General features: G+C 43.3%; 1 pseudogene; it reads right to left on the bottom strand.

Annotated features, from left to right (window-relative positions):
* Nucleotides 1-606: 606 nt before the first annotated feature.
* On the bottom strand, nucleotides 607-5,575 carry LOC112679106 (KATNB1-like protein 1; annotated as a pseudogene).
* Nucleotides 5,576-6,084: the final 509 nt, after the last annotated feature.

The following is a 6,084-nucleotide window of genomic DNA, read 5'->3' as shown; positions in this document are numbered from 1 at the left end:
GGCAGGGTCCCTCTGAGATCAGGGTGGGTTCAGCCTGTAGGAGGCAGGGAGTGGGGAGTGAGCACCCGACTATACACGGGAGGTAAGCAGGTTGTGTCTGAGATGTGCTGATGAGACAGATACACTGTTAGATCCTGGTCCACCCATGAGAGCTGTGGGACCTTGGACAAGATACGTAACCCCCTGAGCCTTGGAATCTCCTAGATCTAGAAAACAGGGACACTAACACCCACCCTGGCCCCATTGTAAGCACACACACGATACTTGAGATGCATATAAGGCAACTGCACACAGTAAGCCCTCTGTTTTGTGCTTTCAATTGTAATATGAGGGGTTTTCCCAAGTATGCTTTTCAATAAAGTTGTTTCCTGATCATGTAGAAAATTATGGCGATAGCTATTTTGGAAAACACAGAAAAACATAAAAAGAAAAACATTGCCTAAGTTCCCAGCACTTATACCTGAATGTAAACCCCTGGTTTAATTTCATGATTTATCATGGCAGCAGCATGGGTGGTTTTAATTTTATAAAACAGATATTGGTGTCATAATACATTGGCTTACTAATAACGAAAGCATTTTGCATTCACGGTATCAGTGTAGACAAAAAAAATTTTAATATGATTTGCTGTGACATTTTTAAACTTTCAAAATCGTCTCAACATGAGAAAATCTCTGCACACGTTTCAGTGACTTCTGAAGCACAATCTTGAATCAGTCTTTGTGGTTCCTAGTAACACCCCGTCTTATTCTTTTTCAGACAGTATAACTTACATTCTTTTTTTTTTTTTAAGTTTTTTTTATTTATTTACTTATGATAGTCACAGAGAGAGAGAGAGAGGCAGAGACACAGGCAGAGGGAGAAGCAGGCTCCATGCACCGGGAGCCTGATATGGGATTCGATCCCGGGTCTCCAGGATCGCACCCCGGGCCAAAGGCAGGCGCCAAACCGCTGCGCCACCCAGGGATCCCCTATAACTTACATTCATATGCAATATGCAGTATGGTATTAAGACCCAGTAGTTCTTAAACAGCATTACCAAATAACCAAATGAATCAACCTCAAATGCCATAAAAATAACCATCTTCATAGGGCACTTTCCCTTCATGGAATCTGAAGCTATCCCTTTTGGATGTTTCTACTTCGATGTGAAATAGGCTGTTAAGATTTCATTAGTGACTTCTCTATGTGGCTTTTTTATACAAGAAAAAAAGATGGTTTTGATTTCTTCCATAGTTCAAAATTTTCAGTTAAGACATGTTTCTGGAAGTCATAGGGTCCTGGGATGTTTCAAATAACAAAAATGAAGTCTCTGAATGCAACTGTAATACATCCTTAGCCATACGACCAGTATATCTTGAAACCAAAAGTAAAATGATTGTCTAGTTCCCATAATCTACTTAATTCTTGTTTTAAAATCTAAATATTTCTATCATTTATAATTTCTGGTTTGGATGATTATTCTGGCCACTACCTTTATGATGTTTGAAGCCAGGTTAAACCAATCATCACATATTTTTCTAATTTGCTTCTAAGTTGTGACTCTCCTAGAGGCAACAAGTCTACCCAGTAGTCCGGTGAGATGCTTTTTCTTTCCCATAAATTCTCAGTGAGTACAGGAAGGCTCCTATCCTCACCAAGCAAGCTGCAAGTTCACCTGTACTTCTCATTCTTTGGAAAGTTAAAGCTATATTCAGTCCCAAATTCCTGCTGAGCTAAATTTGTTTCATTGTCTCACAGTTCTGAGGAACCTCAGGGGAAATCACTCACTATATTTTGATATTGAGCTTCCTGTCCCTGAAGAATCACTGGAATCAACGAAATCTGTTGGACTCTCATAGGGTACTGTACAGGCAGGTGGCTGGCACAAGCCAGTTCCTCTTCTCGGCCTTGTCACAGCCCCCACGTCTAGGAGACTGTTTTCTGGGACACAGATTTGGAAAAGAATGAACTTTTTTTTTTTTTTTTTTTTTTTTTTTTCCTGCCGTAGATGACCTTATGTAGTTTATTTGGGCATTTTGTAGCTTGTCCTAACTGTTCTGTTTAGCTAAGCAGCTAACCATTTTGGAGGTCTCTTAACTTTCATCATGTTCCTATTGGAGAGATTAGACATTGTTTTTTGTTTCTGTTTCTGTTTTATTTTTTTCGTAACATCAATGAAGCAATCCTCAGTATTACTGCAAAAGTTTCTGTTTTTAACATTTTGGGTTCAGATGCCATAATTTCTTAAGTACTGGTGGTGCCTCGACCCAGTCCTGGACCTGATGAACTCAGGAGCAATCCTTTGCTCCCAGTCAGGTCCCACTTCGGGGCAGCTAGCTGCAGGCAGGGACAGCCACTGGCTGGTAGAGGCCCCTCAGCTGGCCCTGCCCGTCTCAGGTAAAGGGGAAAAGCTAAAGCAGATGAATTTCTCTATGACTGTTTCCTTTGCTGTGCAGAAGTTTTTATCTTGATGACGTCCCAATAGTTCATTTTTGCCTTTGTCTTCCTGGCCTTTGGAGTAGTGTCTAGCAAGAAGTTGCTGTGGCTGAGTTCACAGAGGTTGCTACCGGTGTTCTCCTCTAGGATTTTGATGGATTCCTTTATCACATTTAGGTCTTCATCCATTTTGAGTTTATCCCTGTATACAGTGTAAGAGAATGGCCTATTTCATTCTTCTGTATGTGGTTGTCCAATTTTCCCAACACTATTGAAGAGATTGTTCTTTTTTCTTTCCTGCTTTGTTGAAGATTAGTTGACTATAATTTTTTTTTTAATTTTTATTTATTTATGATAGTCACAGAGAGAGAGAGAGGCAGAATCACAGGCAGAGGGAGAAGCAGGCTCCATGCACCGGGAGCCCGATGTGGGATTCGATCCCGGGTCTCCAGGATCGCGCCCTGGGCCAAAGGCAGGCGCCAAACCGCTGCGCCACCCAGGGATCCCCGATTAGTTGACTATAGAGTTCTTGGTTCTCTATATATTTTTTAAGATTTTACTTATTTATTCATGAGAGACACAGAGCGAGAGAGAGGCAGAGACACAAGCAGAGGGAGAAGCAGGCTCCAGCCTGATGTAGGACTCAATCCCAGGTCTCCAGGATCACAACCTGGGCCAAAGGCGGCGCTAAACCGTTGAGCCACCCAGGCTGTCCCTTGGTTCTCTATTCTGTTTCATTCATCTGTGTGTCCGTTATTGTGCCAGTACCACACTGTCTTGATGATCACAGCTTTGTAATACAGCTTGAAGTCAGACATTGTGATGTCCCCAGTTTTGGTTTTCTTTTTCAACATTCCTTTGGCTATTCTGGGGTCTTTTCTGGTTCCATACAAATTTTAGGATTATTTGTTCCAGCTCTATGAAAAACGTTGGTGATATTTTGATAGGGATTGTATTGAATGTGTAGATTGCTCTGGATAGCATAGATATTTTTACAATATTTATTCTTCCAGTCTATGAGCATAGAAGGTTTTTCCATTTTTTTGTGTCTTTCTCAATTTCCTAATACATATTCTGTAGTTTTTAGAGTAGATCCTTTACCTCTTTGGTTAGGTTTATTCCTAGGTATCTTACAGTTTTGGATGCAATTAAAAATGGGGTCAATTCCTTAATTCCTCTTTCTTCTGTCTCATTGTTAGTATACAGAAATGCAACTGATTTCTGTGCATTGATTTTATATCCTGCCACTTTGCTGAATTCCTGTATGAGTTCTAGCAATTTTGTGGTGGAGTTTTTTGGGTTTTCACATGAAGTATCATGTCCTCTGCAAAGAGTGAGAGTTTGACTTCTCCGTTGCCAACTTGAATGCCTTTTATTTCTTTTTGTTGTCAAAAATAAAAGGCAACCTATAGAATGGGAGAAGGCATTTGCAAATGACATATCAGATAAAAGGCTAGTATCCAATATCTATTAAGAACTTATCAAATTAAAAAAAAAAGAACTTATCAAACTTAATACCCCAAAACAAAAAATCCAATCAAGAAATGGGAAGAAGATATGAACAAACATTTCTCCAAAGAAGACATACAAATGGCCAACAGACACATGAAAAAATGCTCCATATCCACTGGCATCAGGGAAATAGAAATCAAAACCACAATGAGATACTACCTCACACCTGTTAGAATGACTAAAATTAACAAGTCAGGAAATGACAAATGGCAAGAATGAGGAGAAAGGGGAGCCCTCTTACACTGCTGGTGGGAATGCAAGCTGGTGCAGCCACTCTGGAAAACAGTATGAAGTTTTCTCAAAAAGTAAAATGGAGCAACCCTACGACCCAGCAATTGCACTACTGGGTATTTACCTAGTGACTTTCTCATTCCTGTTCTTACTTGCTGTTATAGCGATTAACAGTAAAACCCATAAAAGACAAGAAGGTCTTTAAACGATGTCAGAGAACCATGAAGGGGACATTGAGAAGTTGGTCTGAGTTCCCAGGCTCTGGATAGTGACAGGAGGAAATTGATAAGTTAAAAGCTTTAAAAAAAATCTCAAGGGATAGAAGAAAGGTCAATGCGGGAAGGGCACCGATGGAGGTACTCCCGGTGTGGGTTTTCACTCCTGAACTACACAGAAGGCTCCTGGGGGCAGGGGGCAGCTCTGCCTCCCTTGCACCGATGTCTGAGTACAGCACTGGGCACACAGCAGGGCTCTCTCACAGGGACTGGGGGAGAATCTGAAAGTGGATTTAAATGTGGCCACTCGCCAGAGGAAGGGACAGGGGAATGCTGGGCCCCGGTCAGCTCCAGGCATAACTAGGAGCAAGGGTCAGGTGGAAAAGACCTAAATGCCTTCAGATAACCAGCTCTCAGCAACCTCGGACTCATTCTCCCAGAAAGGAGGGGATCATCCAGGCCTTTTGGGCCATGTGGCCTAATCAACTTTCCATCAAGCCATCAACAAGCTTTCCCCCAGCACCTATTTTAGGCCTAGCTCTTGGGCTGGTCCCTGCAGGGTGACAGATGAGGTGCAAGCTGTACATCTGCTTAGGAAGGACCTGTGGTGTTGGCAGGGAGGCCAGACCAGTGTGCCGAGGAGAGCACCACGGTCCACACCAGACTGTGGGATGTCAGACTATGCCGTGGGTGTGAGTTGGTGCAGTGCAGCCCCGAGAATAGGAGTCAGATGGATGGGTCGGAGGACGCAGCAGGAGAAGTGAGGCTCAGGCCTTGGAGATTTCAGGGTGGCCACCCCAGGTCCTACTTCTGAGAGGGGTGAAGAGCTGACCCTCTGAGAGGTGGGAAAGCCTCACCTGCCATATTCTGGGCTCCCTCTCCTCCCAGCAGCCACCAGCTTCACACATCAGTGTTCCAGGGCTACTGGTGATGGGAAAAGGCAGGCAGGAGTGAAGGGCATAGACACAGCTCCAGATCCAGCTCCTCAACCAGGCCAACTTTTGCTGTTGGCTCTCTGGCTGCAAAAGTGGATCTTCAGGCTCATTTGCCCCCGTCAGGGAGGGGCTGGGGACGCATCCAAGGATGTCTTCTGAGACTCCCCGAATCAGACAAAAACCCAAACAGCCAGCTCTGCTGCAAGGGTCTGTCAACATCCTCATAACTGGTTACACGAAGTGCAGCATATTTATCCTGCTTAATCACCGCCTCACCCCTCTGAGGAAAACTGATTTCAGGCACTTGAGGAGAGAGAAATAGCAGTGACCTTTCTGTGGGCCTGATGATAACTGGTTCCTTATAAGGAGCAGACAAGAGCCTCATGCTCATGGCCCAGGAATGTGTGTCTCTGTGTGTGTTCTTTCTAACATTACCTAGTGTAGGGCCTCCACACCTGAGCCCAGCATTTCCAGGGCAGCGGAATGGAGTGGCCTTTCCTTCTCCCTAAGCCAAGAGAGTATTGATCGCTGCTGGTAATCCTAACTGTAAAGTTTCCCAAACAGCACTGTAATTGGATTACATGTGAACAATGAGCTGTTAAAAGGGGGAAAAATGTTTCCTCTTATTTGAAAAACAAACTCACCGCACTATACACTCCTGCCTTACAGTGGATCATTATATAACCCCTAAAAAAAAAAAAAAAAAAAAAAAAAAAGAAGGGTCAAAATTCACAGTGGGATCAAAGCTGAACATCCCTCCAGGAGCTAACAGT

Source organism: Canis lupus, chromosome 6 (assembly GCF_003254725.2).
Source record: "Canis lupus dingo isolate Sandy chromosome 6, ASM325472v2, whole genome shotgun sequence".
NCBI lineage: Eukaryota > Metazoa > Chordata > Mammalia > Carnivora > Canidae > Canis > Canis lupus.
Note: the sequence above shows the minus strand (reverse complement) of the source record. Positions and strands in the feature narration are given on the sequence as shown.